The 16,834-nt window shown below is 41.4% G+C and overlaps 1 long non-coding RNA gene across 1 annotated transcript; it reads right to left on the bottom strand.

Moving 5' to 3' along the window:
• Positions 1-1,101: 1,101 nt before the first annotated feature.
• LOC146363085 (uncharacterized) lies at positions 1,102-14,779 on the bottom strand. The gene is made up of 2 exons (XR_014799252.1): positions 14,583-14,779; positions 1,102-2,156 (listed from the first exon to the last, which is right to left on the bottom strand). It is a non-coding gene; the product is annotated as an uncharacterized LOC146363085 (long non-coding RNA).
• Between the last annotated feature and the right edge of the window lie 2,055 nt (positions 14,780-16,834).

Raw genomic sequence — 16,834 nt, forward strand, 5'->3', positions numbered from 1 at the left:
ACTGCTATTGGTTTTTGATCTTGTTTGTCTGAATAACTGATTGGTTCCTTTCCTCTCTGCTCAGCTAAACAAAAAACAAGATTAGTAAATGGTGGACTGCAGAAGTGTCTGCAAACAAACAAACAACCAAATGCTGCCATTTGCACAGTGACAGGAAATATTAAGCTACGCTGCCTCTGTATATATGTGCAAGATGCTTTGATAAAATGCAGAAGTGAAAAGGGTCTTCTTGAAAGGCCGGCCTTGACACGAAAAGGTCACGCTTATGACGAGTTGACCTCAACACTGCGGCCGTTAGATGGTAAATAGTATCAGAAACTCAGAAGGGTGAGTCAGGTCGTGCGAGTTTGTCATGAAGAGGTGGTGGGGATGCATCTGTGTCCTAGTGTGTCATGACACGCAACTAATTAGAAGTTTGTGTTAAGCTGAAATACAAACGTGGCAAAATGTGAACGTGTGTTTGATGATGGTAGTCTGACTGTGCTTCCATTGTGAGGAAATTACACAAAGCAAGTTCAGAGCTTATAGCAAACAGATTATTGTGAGTTTAAAAAAAAGACTAAATGTCAGTAATGGTAAGAGTTTTCTTGAAGGTGCAATAATAAATCAGATTGGTTAAGCAGCAGTTATAATAACAATGGCATACTGGTTAAACAGGAAATACATATACATGATTTTCTTTTTAAGGAATAACCACAATCCTAAACCCGACCAGCTGAATGTGGCATATCTTAAACTTTAATCAATGCCACTTACTTTACTCACATAATCTTTTAATTAAAAAAAGTCTCTTGACATCCAAATTAATTCTCTCATGTACTTTTTTGTCTTTGCCCCAAACCCTCTGGTCTCTAAGTAAGTCTTATAAATGTATGTTTCATTTTAACATTAGCTCTGTGCAACATTTGGTGCCTTAGTAAGTATTTTCAGTGGTAGGATGTTATTCGTGGGATTAACTGTCACTGGAATATTCCCCATGTGCATCGTAATGAAAGAACATTACACTCAGTTCAACAGTGTCGCTCATTTATGGATCGTTAAGTCATGTTGGTTTTCGAACGCTGTATATAGCAGAAATAATGACGCTACACATGCAGAACCTGGGTGAAAAGGTCACTTTATTGTTGGTTTTGGTCTGTTCGTGTTCATATTTTTTATTGTTAGAAAAGTAAATAATATCACCATACTTCCATACTGTATTTTCCAAATGCATTTCATATACAAATGCAATGGTTTCTTCAGTGCTTCTGTGAAACTCTAAATGTGAAGTACTTCAGCCACAGGTTCTTCCAAGTGCATATAGTTACAACTCCAATGATTCAGTGAATAGATGGAACAAAGACATGTAGTTGAGCATCCTCGTCTCTGACAGAAACAGATTCTTCCACACCTCTCCCTGTTCTGCCTGAAGGCTTCTCACAGGTACGATTTCTTGCCCTCGGTTTGGGACCTGAAAATGAGAATCTCCAAATTAGAAGTCAGAGAGTCGTGTCGGAGCCTGACCCTGGATTCTCACCTCCTATCCAGTCAGACCTGTGAATACTAGATCTGATCCATGTGATGCTGCCCTCTGCGGTCCCTCTGCAGTCTCCTCTCAGCGCTTGTCTAATATTTTTTTCTCTTTTATTTGTTTATAATAACCTCTGTTATGATTCTTTTTTTCCCACTCATCTTTCTCCTCGTGTTTATGCCCCAGCTTGCTATTTTATTGGACGGCCCCACACGTTCACTTCAACCATCATTGTTCATAGTATATTTACTGTAAGTGCAATCGTATCTTATACAATCCTGTAGATGCACGTCTAATATCTGACATATAATCTTAGCCTAAAATGCAATATATTTAACCACAAACTTGTTTAAACTATTTGCATCTTGAAACTATATTGATTTTTAGGACAGATGGTGATGATGCATATGTGAGTGCACCCTGCAGGGTTCCACAGTGACAGGTCTGGGACCTAGCAGCCCATTACCACACATGTCCTGTCAGGGGGGCTCGGGTAGCAATCGGTGAGGTATCAGCCTCGAGACCGTCCATCCTGAGCAGAGAGCTGCTCTTCGGGAATCCGGCGAAACACAGCCAGACTTCTCGCCCTTAGTGCTCTGGGATGAGCTCTGTCCACAAGGGTCTGGGAGTGAGGCGGACGCTGGCTCTAGATGGGAGGGGAACAGAGAAGTGGAGATTGTGAGGGTTAGCAAAGCATTAGCTGGCTCTGCTGGAGAGCTGGCCCTTTTGAACCAGGCAGCGACTGAGTAGTAGTGCCTGGGGCTAAACGCGGCACCTTTGACAGTGTCAGTGTGGCACTACAGCGGCGGGCCAGCTAGATGCTTCTGCTACATTAGACACCAAACGGTTGTTTGTGCCTACGCTCACGCTGACTTTGAATGAAGGATGATGATGCACGACAGCCACGTATGGATGGGGAAAAAGAAGCATGACAGTAAACTGGGGGGTTTATTCTTTATAATACTTATAATGTTGATGAAAGGAGAAACCAGTTTTGAAAACTTTTTTTTTAATGAAAAGTCTTTTAATAAACATAATGCATAAGGAATTTCCCAAGACGTGGATTAGAGTGCAACTTGCAGGTTTTTACTTCATTAATCAAAATTTAAATACATTTTTAAAAAAGACAAATGAGCCTAAGAAATGTGTGACCGATAACCAAAGTGATGAAGAAATACAGGGCAAAAAAATTAAGGCAAGTTTCTAACACTCATTTTCTTTATTTAAGTACCCTAAGTGAATAAAATGCTGCACAGATACACACAGAGACTGCAAATGACACACAACTGTTGATTGATATTGAATGCATAAAAACTGGTGTGATTGTTTATTCCTAAGACTTAGTCACTGATCTTGGTATGAGACTCATTTATTTTACATTCATGCCCTTTAAACTGACTGATCGGAGAGACTTGCAGAGATTAATTTTAATCATTAATTACCATATAAATGTATAGGAACAAGAGGTGAGTTGCTTTTTAAAGGACCCTCGAATTTAAGATAAGAGAAAATCAGAATTTTGAGTTTGCACAGCTGCTAATTTGGCCTGGAGAGATTATGATCTAACTGAAACTTGGCAAATTAAAAGTAAAAAAAAAAAGAAGAAAGAAAGCAAAAAAGATATTTTATTTAATCTATTTATTCTTTTATAAAACTACCTCTATAACAATATCAGCAATCCTTAGTAGCAGTGCTATCATCCTCACATTTTTCTCGGGGTGCTGCCTCCGCGTTTGATGCGTTGAATGGCCGCGCGTCTACTTCCTATACCAGCAGCCCATTATATAGAAAGCAAACTGGCACTCTCTCACACAAACACACACGATAACCATTGACAGGCTTCTCTCATCACATTTGGGAAAAAAACATGCTGCTAATGGGGGAATGAGGGACATGAAATCACTTTCAGTGGGACATAAAAGCGGCATTGTGAAGTGGCCTGGTGGTAATTACACCACACAGACCCATACTGAAGGAAGCTATTTAGCAATATGGCCCTGGCCTGGGCCTGCGCTGCTGATCTCATTTGGATGCATTAATTAGCTTGCTCTGAGCCTCGGAGCTGGGTGTTAACGCCGCAGCCCACTGCTTGGCTGGTTGGTTGGTTAGTTAGGATGACTAACATGACAGTCTGTTCAGCTCTGTTGTGAATCTACAGGCCTCCTGAACTTCCTTACACCTCGCCATCTACCCCCCTCCCGCCTCCTCCGCTAGCCTATCAGTCAAAGACAGCTGGGGCTACACAGAGGCCACGACTGCTATTCACCGCATTCAGCACGGTGGAAGCCACGGCAGCACAATACTCAGCCTGCCTCATTTGTAGACGCAAGAAAACCTACCACATTTTGTTTGTGTTTTAAATAGGCCCGATCACAAAGATTCAATTTCTGCATTGCCGATGAGGTAATGTGAGAAATTTTAGGTCGCAGTAGAGCATATGTCACAGGAACCAAGCAGATCAAGAAATGTAATAATTAAATAAAACAAAATCTCTCAAGTAACTTTAGTAGTGGAAACCAATAATAAAAAAATGTCACTTTATTTTCAGTGTGAAAGTGCCACCTCTGAAAGGCACTCAAGTTCTCCTTTTAGTTAGCTTTTTTTTTTTTTTAAATTACTCCAACTAGAAAGGCAGAACCTAGCACACAAAGTCGCATAACCTTGTTTGTTTACCTCACTGCCCAAAAAAGAAACTACAAACAGAAGCTAACACAGTTTGAGGCTGCTGTGTTGTATCGTTTTACCAGATTACATCACGCATTTCTTTCTCTCATATCATGCTAGCTTTGTAGCATGAACACAGACATAACAACTGTAGTTTATGAGTAATTAAGCTTCTCACACATACTTTAATGGCAATATGTATGAAAGAAAAGGGAGGCTGTATTCCATCCTCAGAAACACGGCTGCTTATGTCTTACAACTCAGAACTTTTTAAGTCGTCTAAAGTACCATGCTCTTTTTCACACTAGAGCTTTTTTGAAGAAGGTGTGAGTTTTTCAAATACAGGATGTCTTATTTTTAGAATCCAACTCGACATTTTCTCCAGCTTGTGAGATTGTTGTTTTTTTCGGTGGCTTAACAGTGAAAATGCACCGCAGTCACATGTTAAAACCCTGCTCTGCATGGCGATGTGAAGGCCAGCGCGCAACCTCATGTGTTGCATTAAGGAACAATTAGGATGCTTAAGGAAACCCCCTTCAGTCTTGACAATCGACCACATCAGAGACACGCTTTGTTCTACATGCTCATGTGCCAAAAACACGCTTACTGTTAGATTTACAGATGATATCTCAGAAACTACAAGAGAACAATACTGTTGTGTGACAGTATTTCTTTTGCCTTAATAAGAGATAATAATGCTTTCGTGGTCTTTAGGCCTGATGTGTAACGACTGCAATTTGTGCCCAGTTCACTTGACCATTTTCGTTCCTGTCGTCCTAAAATATCAAGCAGTTAAACTTTGTGTTGCTAGAGAAATAGAAGAGTTGCTTCACTCAGCGCAAACCTGAGCGGAGAAGACACAGAGGCCATGGTGGCATATGCTGAAGGTGAGCCATGCGTGTCAGCTAGGTCAGGCAGCAGTAGGTCATTTCCATAAGGTGCCGATGGAGCAGGTGATAGGAAGGTGCTGGCATGAGCAGGACAGAAGTAATGGGGCAGATGGACCTGTCTTGCACTGACCATGTATTCCTGCACCCCACTGGGGCCCCAGGAGGGGGCTGAGCAGGCTCCCAGAAAGGAGGGTGTCCCACTGACACCCTGGCAATGAGCCCTGTCCAGTCTTGGCCTGTACCCATCTCTATAGCCCCCCTCCCTCCTTCACCCAGCCTCCCTCAGCACCCCACCCTGCAAAACACCCTAAACGCTGACCAAGCCCTCAGGGCTCAGGCCAGCCTCCTGGGCTAACAATGGGCCAGACAACAAGCTGCTCCCTGGGAAGATCATTCCAAGTGAGTATGCCAAGGTTTGATTTTTGCAGGAGGGCGTATCAGTACTGCAAATACGCTGCTACATTTTGAACGCCATTGCAGCTCACCTTAAGGAAAAGTTACTGCACTCTACAAGCAATGCAGGGGGACGCTTCAAATTCCCCTAAATGTATTTGTTTTCGATGTGAAAGAGTAATCTGTTTATGCAGATGTAACTTCTCATCTTTTTATCTGCTTCTTTGGAGGTCCAGTCATTTTCCGTTATGTGGCAAACACACACAGCTTGAGCTGTGAATTTTCTTTGCAAGGTGACATTTCCTGGCTATGTGCAAATAAAGCACACACAGAAACTCTGTCACAGACAAAGACTGAGGTAGATCTTTGAGAAAGAGATCTCATAATTTACTATGAAAGCAATTTAAAACAAGAAAAATGTAGTTCAAGTGTTTAAAAGTTGATTGAATGATTATAAAGCTATGATTAAAGAATGGCTTTTTTAAATTTCAGCTTATCTGGTAAGGTTTAGTTGCCAGGGCAGAGCAGGTAGGGGGTCTGAAATCTCAAGTAAGCGCTTCAAACTATTATTCCCCAATAGAAACTCAATTTGCACCACACAGGATTACAAGTTGTATTTATCGACCCATAGCTGCCTCTCTGCAGCAGCCTGAAGCTTGGTTAAATCATAAGGGAGGAGGATGGTAGGGGGCTGCAGAGCAGTAGATTGGCGATAATTGGTTGAAGGACAGTATACAGTAATAAAGGGTCTAAATAGCCAGGATTGTTCCTGTCATGTTTCACCACTTCTATTTCCATACCAATTAAACCTTGTTGAAGCTGCCGTGATGAGAAAATGGAGGTGTAAAAGATTTGGAATAGCTAAACACATCAAAGCAATGCTCCACTTTTATTTATGCAACTTCTTCTTATGGAAATTTAGTCAAAGTTTAACACTTTTTGAAGCTATTTATCCAATGTGTCTTGACTGTTTTGCACTTTGGATTCAACAATACTGTGCACATTTTGATGTACCGCAACACTTGGAAAATAAACATAGATAACGTATGCCTTATTCAGAATGTGCGCTGGCTTTCAGGTTTCATTTGAAATCAGACTTCTGATTGAGATATGGATTATCCTATTTTATTCACTGACAGAGCTCAACCAAACACAGAAGAAGAGAGTAAGAGATGAGTAGAGGGACAGAGAGATTGAGTGGTAGACTGATAGGTAAATGGAGCTCAGAAGGAGCGGATGGAGATGGATCTCTAGAGATATTCTCTAGCTCTGCCGTCCCGTGATGAGCCACCTATAATCCACGAGGATGGCTATGTCTCATTTCAAAGTAAGATGGAGGGCTGTATTGATTCCACTCGGCTGAGAGGAGATCTGATTTAAGTTTTGAATGTGAGAGTGTGAGCTAGCCCACCCCAATTTCAGTGCAGATGAAATTGGCTTTGGTGCATTATATTCTTTTGCTGCCCAGCAGACCGTGCCGGGTGCAGTGTTTTGTCACACTGTGACAGATGAGGAATATAGGGTTGGTGTCACAGGCACCTGCACAGCTAGAGGGCATGCCCATACATGATGCCACAGTAAACCATGGCCTAGTTTAAGTTTTCCCCCATAAAATTACATCTTCATCTGCAGCAGATCATCCAGGAACCACAAATCATTTACTCATTTCTGTTCATTAGACACAGTGTGTATAGTAGTATAGTATTTGCAGGCTACATCAGTGCAGGCTATTCTTTATTACAAGGAAATATCCTGATTGAATGTGAAGAAATCAATTTGGGGAATTTTTTCCAATTTCATGCAAATGAACAAATATCAACAAAACACGATGCAGACAATTTCCAAAGCTCAACATTAGAATTGTACAACCAAACTATTAATTAATGCAAAACAGTGTGCATGGCTAGCTCTTATACCCATCATGTTTTGCTGACATATTCAAGGAAATCAGAACAACTAAACTTGAGGAGAATAGTTGGGGGCTTGAAATGGGGAAGACAGAGACTTTTTAGAATTTAACACTGTCACACTTCGAGACTTCTTACTTCCAATTTAAATAGTGCATGTCAATGATAGGAGTTCTTTTTGAAGAAAACAAAATACTTGTTTTGCAAGTACTAAACGCTCATGAAATATCACTTAAACTGGTGATCTTTCAGTTCTGGAGTAGATTTTATTTAATGTTTTTTTAACTGTTTAACCTATTTTGGATCAGCTGTAGCAGAGTAGCAGAGTGGTATTGTTCCAGTCTTCTATCTACCAAATGCCAACATGATTTTTATGTAAGGAAAAAGAAATACCGTCAGGATTTCTTTCACATGCCAAGGATATACTTGTGGTTAAAATAAAAACGGAACTACTATGGAAAAGCATCTACACAGAGTAACATTTTAATTTTGAGACTGTTTAAGTGCACGTCTGCTATCATTTTTACACTGTGCATTATACTGTATATCATTCAAAAAACCCCAAAACGCAGGAGTGTACAGCTACACGCGGTGGATGAATGGTGTCTTCTGAGCGTTTGAAGAGGAGACAGGTCAGAAGAAGCCAAGACGCCACATCTGAAGAGCGCAGTGCCCCCCATATTGGCGAAGCAGGAGTCCCTACTCCGGGCCCGTGTTTACGTTTCCCTTCAAGTGTTTCCCCCCACGGCACTCCATCCAATTCTGCTCAACAAGGGAACATGAGGCAGCAGACTAAAATGAGAGTGGGCTCATGAATGGAGAGGGACAAATTGACATGTGGCGTTTTGTGAGGTGAGTGCCCAACCTCTCGACCGCTGATTACCATTCGCTAATGAGCACTCCTGTTTGTGTGTGTCTCTGTGTTTCCCTCTCCCTGCTTCTCTGCAGAGGGCTCCTTTTTCCTCTCCAGCTTTGTGCAGCTCCGGAGTGGCCGATGGACCATAGGTGTTCTGTTAATAGGGAGACGCACACATCAGTAATTAAAGCAGTAGGGGGCCTTGTACTATACCAAGTCCCTCCAATCCCCCTTTTTTAAAGCTCGCCCTCCCCATATAATTCAATCCCGCCTGCCGAATTGATCATTGTGCGAGGCCAGTTTTGCCCCCGGCAGTTTTGTCACTTTCTAATGATGCTTTTCAGAGATGCAAGGCCGGGGTCCTACCAGCACCATGATCATTTGGGACGAATCGCTATCTTCACAACATCTGACCAAAATCCTTGCATTTACTCACAAGAAAACTCACCGACAGGTTGCTACACACAATACAAACAAATGCACAAAACACATCCACTGCCCGCTGCTGAAAATCACAGCGTACTGAACTGGAACTCAAGTATGTGGTTCATGCCGCTAAAGACTACGAGGAGGAAGCAATCTCCAACCCCGATAACATATTTTTGCTCCTTAACCGGCCAGAAAAGGAAGAAATCACGGTGTATGATGGAAAACAATAACTAGTAGTAATGGACAGTTTTAGGTTACTGAACCAGTCTGGTGGAGCATATATATCCTTCAGGCTATTATATAAATAAAAAATATGAGTAGAAATGTCATACATGTTTGTACAAGTCTGTTATCTTTCAGGCCCGGAAATGCTGCCACAGGTTTTGAGCCCATATCTGACAAAGTGTCCTTATATCTGTAATGCACGACAGATTCCCTCTCTAGTTTCCTTGAATCATCCCTGTTTGTCTGTGTCTATATGTCCCCAAGCCTCTTTATTCTGTCCTCAGCAGGCAGCAAGAATCCACTGGGAATGTCTCTCACTTCTGGCCCAACTTATTCAAAGTGAGCTAAAGACAGCAGGGAATTACAACTAGAAATGTTTCTTTTTGGAGGTACTGGAAACAGCCAGCTGACAGTTTGGTTTTTGATTTTTAATTTTCATACATTTTTTTTCTATTAATGGGGAAAAATTCAAGTTAATTCATAAGACAATTACCATGATTATCGCATTTCATTACAATTTGAACTTTGCTTTGGGGTGGCATCAGTCTTTAAGAAATGCCAGTGTTATCGATCAGTCGTGTTCCTTCTCCTTCTCTCACGCTGACACCACTTGTAGCTGTAGTTAATAGGGTGGCGTACCCTATTTAATTAAAATAACCCAGCCGAGGTGTTTTAACATGGCATTCTGCTTCTCTGAGCCATGTTTGTTCTGTTTCCTGCCCTGTTCAGCTCCCCCCTTATCTCTTAGACCCCCTTGAGTATGGCGTTTTACATTTCTGTTTGTAAAACTGTCAACACATCCACTGGCTGTACTAACGTGTGATTTAGCGCCAACAGAGAGGAGGGATAGAGAGTGAGAGAGAGGCAACTGCATGAGATCTTGCACGTTCTCAAAGTGGAATATTTTTTCACTGTTATCCCCCTAAACCCCAACCCCACACCCCCAAAGATGCCTTGATGTTTGTGAAGAAAGTCTTTTTACCCTTTAACAATTGCGTACCCTCTCTTACTTTTCTCATGTTCACTTTCTGTAGCATTCGTCGCCAATATTTAACGCTACCGATGCCTTTCATTTGAAATTAAATATGACGGGAGGGCCGGGCTGTGAAGCGCCCGTGTCGAGGTGCAAATCAAATTAACGAGTGAAAAGAACGTAAATCGCCTTACGTACAAAAATTCATGCTGTTCTACTCTCATCGCAGAAAGTTCAAAATGAAATAGCAATGTTCAAAATAATTGGTTTAATGTGTGTCACTGAATAGTGTGAGTGAAGTTTACACCTGTCTCACTCCTGTCAAATCAGAAATCGCCCGTCATAGTTAATAGGTACCTGGGGGAAGGGATGACATATCAGGACCAGAAAAATAAACAGCAGCTATAAATCCTGCAACAAGAATCCCTTATGGAATCGGCTTATCTGTACCTACACAGCCCTTCCCCACATGAATGCACGCTCCCTACACAAAGTTTAAAAAGAAAAGAACACTCCCAAACCAAATGAATGAAACATTTACCTCAGTCAGATTCTCATCAAGAGCAGAAATGCTAATTAAATTACTCGACACATCTATAAAAGACAGACAGAAAATAAACAAAAAACGGTTAAACATTATTTGGCAAGGGAAAAGAATTGCACCTGCATCTGTTTCTACCAGAGGTGGAAGAAATTCTGCTTTTAATAAACAGAAATACTCCATCCTGATTCTGCGTTGAGATTTTTTTTTTTTTTTTTTTTACTTTAGTTGGCTTTAATTTACACCTCTGTTTTGCAGCTCTGAGCGGGCAATTCAGTTTTTGTCCCTTTGGAGAGGAGCACTCGCAGCAGAACATTAGCTCATTTTAACGGCCAGTGTAATAATCTGTGCACCGGAGGGCCTCCGTTGGAAGCTCTGCTTTGCACTATAGCATCGGAGGCTCCCCTGTCAATAACAAGCCAGTCACTTCATTATAGCTTCACAAGTCACCCATTTATTATCCATTGGCCCCATCAGAGAACGGCAGAGCGCGGAGTCAGATGTTACAACATATTAATCAAAGCTGCACCATTGTGTCAAAATGTAATTTTCTACACGAGGACTGCGGCAGTAATTGTTTGATTCGATAACAGAAGTAGATAATGTGCCCAGGGACACAACGGTGCTCGAGCGGATGCAAATACATGAAGCTTGGACCTGAACTAATGTTTAAATTTAAGATAACTGGCTGTTCTTTATTTAAAAGAAAAGAGAAGTGAGAATATGATTGGTGGGTTGTGCTCGAAGGGAACCTAAGAGGTGCCATAAGACACTTCTACAATTATTACCGAATGTAGATGCAACAAAAAGTGGAAGTTTTTTGCTTAATCTAATATGTGTCATAACAAAAATTAATAGCGGAATTCATGAGAGCTTAATATTCTTCTGTGGTTTTAATGGGTTTCACTTGCAGGGGAATATCTGCAGTGTAATCTGTTTTCACTGTTCACTGTTCATTGCAGTTCTGTTTTAAAACTTTGGGAGGAAAAATCTGTAAAAAATTTAAGGTTTAAAGAAATCAAAGCAATATTTACGTGTCTGATCTTGCTGAAGGAGGGAATTTTGCCTGTTCTCAAAATTCCCATTTCCTGATCTGTCAGTGAAATCTACTGACCATCCTTAACCTCCGTTGAGTTTACGCATGGTCCTCTAAAAAAAAAAAAAAAAGATAGAAAATTCGTTGCAACTTGGGGAAAAAAATTAAAAAGAGATGGCACAACACTTCTGAGAGCCTGAATGTGTGAATCCACAGACACGTCTGCATGAGCGTAGTGGCTTAGTGCCGATTATAGTTGCACCAAATGTTGAATAGGACTTTCAAAAAACACATTCACGAGAAGCTGTGAGAAATTCACTCACACCAGCAAATGCAAAAGCTGACCACAGCCAACTACAGGAGCAGAGCAGAAAAAGCCACATAGCAACTGTAGCTGAAGAAGAGGAAGGGGGATGCAGAACACCCAAACACAGAGAGACAAAAATAAAGATATATGGCTCTCATCACAGTTTACAAAAATTTGTGCAGATTTAAAGGAAGGGAGCGTTTGCAGGGAAGTGTTTTTATGAATGTTGGTAATAATGACATAACTGAGTAGAACAGTCTGACATATTTCTCCTTTACTTTTCTTTTCTCTTTTTTTGTGGAAAAACTAAAAAGCGTCAGCAAACTCAACAAATCTTGCACACAAGCAGAAAAGCAAAATCTGACGCAATCCCGAGTCAAAGTTGCTCGTGACACTCACAACAAGCAGAGAAAGGCAGCGCGAGACCCCGACAAACCCCTTTCACATGTAATGATTACTCCCCTTCATTAAAACTGCTAGTAACCCTGTTAGGCTGGAATAGACTCACTACGGGTAATCGTGAAAACACTTTTAATCAACGCACAGCAACAGTAGAGACCTTGCTAGAATGCATTCACTCCAAATAAAGCAGGCTCTTTATAAACAGGCGCAGCAAAACAGCTAAGACCCTGATAAGACTCCTCACACTCTCCATGGCGAAACCTGCCTGTGAATGTCTCCTGACAGCTCCTTAGCCCTTGTTAGAAAGAATCACTTCCTAATGATTCAACCCAGCTTGGAAACATCAACAGCCACAAAGTAACACTTGGGCATGCAGTTTTACATGAAGTAACATGCAGCCGATGCAGCTGACTGGGTTCGCCCATGTGCGGTTGTGTCCACGAAAACTTTTCGATGAGGTTCGAAACAAAAACTTGAAGCGAACAAAGAGTCACTAAATTCTGATAATTGGTCGGCCGTGAGATATAGTTTAGAAGGTCGAAACAGAATCGCGCGACGAGTAAAAGGGAGTCGTTAACTCGCTGCTGTGTTCATAATCGTCTAAAAGTTTTGTTTAATCTGCGGATTTTTTTTCTCTGAAAGATTAAATATGTACATATGTAAAAGTACGTTAATCTAAAAATGTGTCATTTGAAAGCATTTTTAGGATATATTCTTAACATGTAATGTTTTTTTGTTTTTCACAGTCATCAGCCAGACTGAATGTTTGACTTTTCTCCTAGTTGGCTCTTGTGTGAGACCTTTACACACGTTAAACAATAAAAATAATTGGCCTGCATTTCTTTTACAGTTCACACCAACGAGGAGAAGAAAAAAAAAGAAAGAAAGAAAAACACCTCTATGCACACTGCGGCTGACACAAATGTATGCATGTGCTTGCTCATAAGCACCCACACAAACACACGCGCGCACACGCGCACACACAAACAGGGCAGTTGACACATGGTATATCAGCAGGCGCAGTTCTTTTGTCCTCTTGTTAGTTTTAGCCACACCAATACTCTTGGAACACATCATGCTTTTGTCCTGAATACGTAGGACGCCAGTATAGGGAAGAAATCAAAATGAAGCTTTCAGGCTACCGTTTAAAAATCAGAAATCACATTTATTATTCTCCATCTCATCCCTCTTTTAAACAATTCAGTGATTCCTATTTGATTTTTTTCCCTCCCAATTCTCCTCGTTGTATTTTCCATTGATCGCTAAACAGCGATGACAAAAATCAATGTATGACTAAGATTTTTCAAGGTCCCTTTCTGTGACTCAGAGGCGTTTATTTTTTTCACGCCGCAGCGGCTGTATTTTGGTGATTATTTGTCGTGTGGTTTTTCATCTGTGCCTGAACTGTCAATTATGCCAGCAGTGGGTGGGGTTTGAGTCATGGATAATATGATTTTGACAGGTATGATTCACTGGCAAGGAGCAGGCATCCATGTGCACAAGCAAACACATAAACACGATGATTAAAGTTTACACATAAACATTAGGATGTAAAATCATGTCTGTAGGTCGTGGAGAGAATCAATTCTTTTCCCCCTCTTTAATAAAAGAATATATCACTATATAGGCCCAATAAAGACAAACTTTCTCTCCTTACATGTACTTTTTTCTGTTCAGGTATGCTACCCACCCTTCCTTGTGCAAATTCATCTCATCCAACACAATCTTATCCCACAGATGCTGTCACTCCTTCATCCCAGGTGTGAAAAATACGGCAGGCTAAGGTGCTACTCTGTAATCAGGCTGGACTGTTGTGCAGCGTACAGTGAGGCGTGCTGATAACCGCCACAGCTTCACAAGGCTGCGGTGTGACCCCATGGCCACGGGGGCCTCAGATGCCTCTTCGTTTTTCAGACGGTTCTGCACTGTAGCAGAAAGGCCCAACAAATCGCGGTGGAAAAAAACAAAAAAGCACATGAAACACAGACATACGCGCATGGAGAGCAACAAGGTCTAAACTCTCCGCCTGGCCTGGATGATGTTCGCAACGGGATTACACAAACGCTGGGATCCTGCACGGCATCGAAAATAGTGAAAAGACAGATGTGACATCGGCTCTATTTTCACTTGCATCTTTTGGCAGCGAGGACAGATTATGAAATGCAGTCTTCATCCAATGCTCTGCTCGTGAACAGCAGATTCCTTTTTCTGTCTGCCTTCCCCACATGCTCTTAACAGTGCGCTTAACACCTACAATAATATATATATATATATATATATATATTTTTTTTTTTTTTTAAGAAAAAGAAAACAGGACTGGACCAAATTACTTACATCTTGCGTCAGTCTGAAAAAAAGCTTAACATCTTGACACTAGCTTTTAGTGTGGGCTGCATCTTCACAGGAGTGTGGCATGCTATGGCAACAGATAAGAGTAGCTTCATCATACCTCAGGATCCTTCTTTTGAGTCAGTGCTCCTTGCTGGGAGAGGATGCCGAGCAGCTTTTGGGTTCAGCACTGAAATGACAAACAGTTTGAGTGATGGATGGAGCCGTGTACTCTAGCTGTAGAGTCCGAGCACAGACAAAAGCATGCATGAAGCTTCGGGATAAAAGCTTTAGAAAGCAACCAAGAGTTCCATCATTTAGCAGTCAAAGCAAACGCACATGATAAAAATTGTAAATATAGCCAGTAATTTACAGAAAATTTTAAATCAGTAATTCTTTTAAGTATTGAACAGTTTACTTTAGGAAATAGGCTGTTACTCACAGTTTTGATCCAAAGTCTCAAAGTGCCCCCTAGTGGGTCTTTCCTGTTTCTGCTCTCAAGGAGCTCTGGAGAACATCTGACCCCATAATAAGGTCTCTGTAGTTCACTGTGCTAATTAAGAGGGCACTTTCAACATGGGATCACAGGATAACACTCAGTGCCTAACACAGTTTGAGTGCATTAGCTGCTCTCTGTACCACAACAAACTGCTAAGTGTCTGCGAGGGTAAACTGACATCACAACACCAATTCACTGCACTGATTGTAAGACACACATAACTCCAGCCTCAGCACCATGCTATGCTCTGAAACACACACATTTACACTGAAATTATGCTAAAAACGAAGGCCTCAAAAGGCTACTCGATGCTCAATTTGCATGCCACCCTGCTGCAGCCAGAGCGATACTTGCATTTCAACACTGAAATGCAAAATCAAAGCCCAAATAGCAAATGCTTAATTCTTTTCAGTCTCTCGTGCTGTAATTCAAGCGGCATGGAGCACAAAGAAAAAGCTGGACAGCTTGCATACAGCAGCCTGCAAAGCGCTGCTGACTGATAATACACTCTGTCTCTCCATCTCCTCATAACTCCTTCCCACAACACAACCTGGCACCTTGTCCCACTGGCTGGCCCTGAAGGAAAACAATTACCAGAGAGGCGGAACAACAATACCCAGAAAACATCTGCTTGTGCCGGCTGGGGCCATCGACATGCCTGACTGTGTGTCCCTGCTGGCTTAGGCAGGGGACACATGCCTGGCTGAATATGGCTGATGGGCCCGATTGTACAAGGCCCCAGTCTCCTGCTCCTTGTGGCGCCTAACCCTCCGCCTGTTTGCCCGCCGATCCACCTGCCTTTCTGACTGCCTGTCTGCCTTCTCTGGCAGCGGCAGCTCTGTCAGAACAGACGAGGGTCCGCCTGTTAGAGCAGTTGTTCGTTTGGGTAAAATCCCTCCTGCTTGGATGAAACAGAGAAACAGTATGGCAGGACGAAAGGAAGGCAATGAAGATAGCACAATGGACCCATATTATGCATATCTCACGTTATTGTCCCATCTTTAGGGCAAACAGTGAATCTGTCTAAAATACTACACACTGTATATTGCTTACATATAATATCACCTACTGGTTTATTATAGTTGCCTCCACCACACAGATAGGCTTACACTCTTTAACACTGGCACACAGATGATAGCATATCAGACACTTATTAGTTTGGTTGTGATTTGGTTACCATCTTCTTCTTCTTTTAAACCTTTCATAATTCAAGCAGCAATGCATTAAGCATGCATCCTCTTTGACATGCTCTTCTCAGAGTTTATTGATTTTATATCGCCACCTTGTGGCCATCATTGAGGCTTTCTAATTATTTGTCCACTGTAATTCTCAGGAAATGTACGTCGAAATTCGCAACACAAAGTTCAAAAATACAAGATAGAAAAATAAATATTTTATATAAAATTTATTATGGCTTATTTTTTCTTTTTTTTTTTTTCAATTTTATAGATTCAGTAGATTTATCAATCATTGTTTTGATTGGATTAAAGACGGCGTGTGTCCAAAATTGAAGAGTAATAGTTTTAAAATAATAAAGAAATAATCAATGAAAAAAGGATGACTGTTTAACAGCTTGTATGTAAGAATTTAAATGAGATTCATTTGTGTTAGGTTACAGATTACTTGTAAAACATACCATAACCATATCGTTTCTTTTACTCCCACACACTTACCCTATTCAGCCAAAACCAAGATCAGACTACTGTCACCGTGATTATTATCATTTTAAAGTATCACAGCTTTGCAGTGCACAAGTTACATAATAAATCTATTTCGACCTGCACTGCCTGCTTAGGTGTTACTGGCCCGGCTTCACTTCACCCCCAGCCGTGTAGGTCGGCCCCTCCCACTGTAACAGAGCTTTTGCTGCTTTT

This window comes from Perissodus microlepis, chromosome 22 (genome assembly GCF_051167445.1).
Source record: "Perissodus microlepis isolate ML-2025 ecotype Zambia chromosome 22, ASM5116744v1, whole genome shotgun sequence".
NCBI classification, from domain to species: domain Eukaryota; kingdom Metazoa; phylum Chordata; class Actinopteri; order Cichliformes; family Cichlidae; genus Perissodus; species Perissodus microlepis.